Source organism: Pteropus vampyrus, unplaced genomic scaffold, assembly GCF_000151845.1.
Source record: "Pteropus vampyrus isolate Shadow unplaced genomic scaffold, Pvam_2.0 Scaffold26, whole genome shotgun sequence".
Classification (NCBI taxonomy): domain Eukaryota; kingdom Metazoa; phylum Chordata; class Mammalia; order Chiroptera; family Pteropodidae; genus Pteropus; species Pteropus vampyrus.
The window spans coordinates 4864105-4867395 of NW_011888807.1; the positions used below are offsets into that span (position 1 = coordinate 4864105).

The window sequence follows — 3291 nt, forward strand, 5'->3', positions numbered from 1 at the left end:
ACTAAGAAAAAATTATTTTTTTTATATAAGGCTAAATATTTCTCTTGCTTAACACCTGCTCCATATAAAAACAAAATGTGCTAATTATCTCTTTACAGTTCATACAAAGGTTAATTCCAATTAGTCCAGGTTGAGTATTTACACATTTTGAATTGACATTCTGATTGAGTTTTTCTGTACTTACAGTTTATTCTAAACTAGAAGTAAATTATACATATTGCTAAATCATTAAACTTCATTCATATAAGCATTTTTTAATATGAGATCATTCAATTAAATTTCTCATAAGAATATATTCATGGTAGTATATACTATATAAAAAAAATTAACCCATGAAATTAAAAGTTACCTCTGGAGTCCCAGAAAATTCTTTGCCATCAAACCAGTCAATAGCTACTTTAGCAAAAGATGAGGCATCGAATGAAACCATTGCCTTTCCCTTGGGCTTGCCTGTTTCTCTGCCTGTGTACAGATTAATCATGCACTGTCCTGTTTCCTAATTTGTCTTAATAATACCAATCTGCTTGAAGTAATCAGCCACAGACTCAATTGAAACATTCTGGCCTAGAACTTGCACAAAGATGGTGGTGTTGTCTGAATTATCTCAGAGTCATGACGTGATCCTTGGTCCCGAGGGCCACCGAATTTGTTGAAGCCACAATGGTCACTTCCACCCATGCTGCCTCTACCTCCATGGCCACCTCCAGGACCTCTGGGTTCACAGCCACCACTGTTGCGGTTGTAACCACCACCAAGCCTCGACCGAGGCCTCCTCGGTCCTGCAGGCCTCTTTCTTAGCCACTGCCGCCACCTCCACTCTGGTCCTGATTGCCATAACCGCCGCCACCGCCTCCACCGCCTCCACCTCTGCCACCACTCATGGGGGACTGATCTTCGTCCGAGTTACCGCCACCACCCCCTCTGTCATCCCTTCTGCTACGTGATACTGGTTCTGCTGTCCGTAGCCCTGAGGAGGATTATAGAAGCTTTGCTGCTGTCCATAGTCTGTTGTTGTCCACCATAGTCAGAATGCTGACCGTATTCCCACCTTGAGACTGCTCTGAGGACCGCTACCGTAACTTCCCAAGGTGTTGCTAGGAGCTGGCTGCTGGCCACAGCCAGGGTAGGAGGACTGCTGCCATAAGATGATTGAGAACTCCGGCTGCCATAGCCACTCGCTGAGCCATATCCCTGGGTTGCTGGCCAAGTGCCATAGCCTGTGTTCTGGGTCTGTCCATAAGAGCCACAGATGGCTGAGTGCGGTAGCCTGAAGTATCTGCTGCCTTGCTCTAACCACTGTAACTCTGCTGTCTGTAGGGCTGATTGCTCTGCTGGGAATAGCCTTATCCCGGTTGAGTTGGGTAAGCCACATAGCTTTGGGCTGCTTGTTGGGTGGAATCGTTTGAGGCCATATCTGCACCCGCCGGCACATGACGACTAGCAAGAAGATTCCAACACCATACAGCACTGACGCCTCAAGGACTGGGCTTCAGCATTCTAAGAAAAAAATCATAGATGATAATCAGACTAGATTTACAGGGACCAATATAATAACAATATTAAATTCTAAAAAGCAAACAGCACTAATGCTTATACAATATTCCTTAAAAATAATAAATCGAATCTCATTACAATTAGGTTTACATTACAATCATGTATGACACATATTATAATAAGGAGTTTCCAATAGTCCATAATTTTCCAACTCTCATAACTTTTTAATAACTTGTCTTTTTCACTTACCATCACATTTCCTATGAGAAAATGGAAATGGGAATTCACTCAATTTCAGCCTAATACATAAAAAAAAATTGAATTAATGATTCATCCATTGCTAAGCAGAAAAAAATAGATTTCTATTTACGGTTAAATCCAGAAACTGATGTACTCATTTTTTTTTTCAACTTCATAATTTCCCTCAGAACAAAACATTCATTAATATTCCCAAAGGACATATTTATGGTAATGAATCAGTGTATGTATTTGAATATGTCTTACATGAAATTTTGTTAAATTCTAATGGTTTAATTTATATAATTAACAATAGTCGGCCCAATTATTTTGCAAAAAAATTAAAAAATTTCTTTCTATGAGAGTTTTTAAATAGCATTCATAAGAACCCAATGTGTGTGGGGGTGCCGGGCAAATATTGTTGCTAAGGAAATTTTAGAAAAGACCCACTAATTAGGAAACATTCTCTTAAGAAAGCAATATTTTCCAATTCACTGTTTTTCTTTTAAATCTTAGATAATCATAGCAATCCAAGATTTCACTTTTATATTTCTCCTTGAAAACATCTAAGAATGGTAAATTATTTTATCTCATTACAGTTTTTAGTCAACATGTATGCAATTTGTTAGCATTATGAGCATAGTTCCATAAAATGTTCTTGATTTCATTGACTTCAAATTCACCAAATATCTCTGTATTCATTTGGTTAAATATCATCTTAAGTGAATTTTACTTTAATTCTTTGAAAATTATTAATTCCTGAATTATTAACTCTCATTTCATAAAGGCATTTTGGTCTTGGAAATAGGGTTTATTTTGTTTTTCTTCTGCAATTTGTTATTTATTCAAATCAACCTAAAATGAGACAAGAGCATACCTACAGACCCAATAGGAAGAACAATTCTATTCTGTCTGTCTTTCCTACAAGACTACATTGCTATCCATAACCTTACTGTCCCATTACTGACATTACACAGGTGTGGCAGGCAAAATTGCAAAAATGCTCCCCGCACACACACAAATATGTCTTCCCTTAATCCCAGAACCTGTGAATACAATGAGATAGATATAAGTTCTGTAATTATGTTATGCTCTGTGGCACAGTTAACTTATGGGTTCACATGAGCCCATAAAAGCAGAGAGTTTTCTCTAGATGATGGCAGAAGAGGAAGTCAAAGACATCTGAAGCATGAGAATGACTTGCTTCTGTGAGCTAGAAAGAGCCACTTATATTATAAGAAAGAATGCAGATGGCCCTCGGGAGATAAGGGTAGCTGCCCACTAATGATTAGCAAGGAAATGGGGACCCTCTCTACCACATCTACAACAAACTGATTTCTGCCAATAGCAGAAATTATGGGGAAGATGCCAAGCTTTAGATGACAACAAAGCCAGTTGATACTTTACATTCAGCCTTGTGATACCCTGAGCAGAGAATCCAGCCATGTCATCCTGGACTTTCAACTTACAGAATTATGAGTAAAAAATGCATTTTGTTTTAAGCTGCTAAGCTTGTGGTAATTTGTTATACAGAGTAGAAAACTAATACAGCAGGGAACA

The 3291-nt window shown here is 38.3% G+C and overlaps 1 pseudogene; it reads right to left on the reverse strand.

Annotated features, from left to right (window-relative positions):
- Nucleotides 1–325: 325 nt before the first annotated feature.
- LOC105289665 lies at nucleotides 326–1412 on the reverse strand (annotated as a pseudogene).
- Between the last annotated feature and the right edge of the window lie 1879 nt (nucleotides 1413–3291).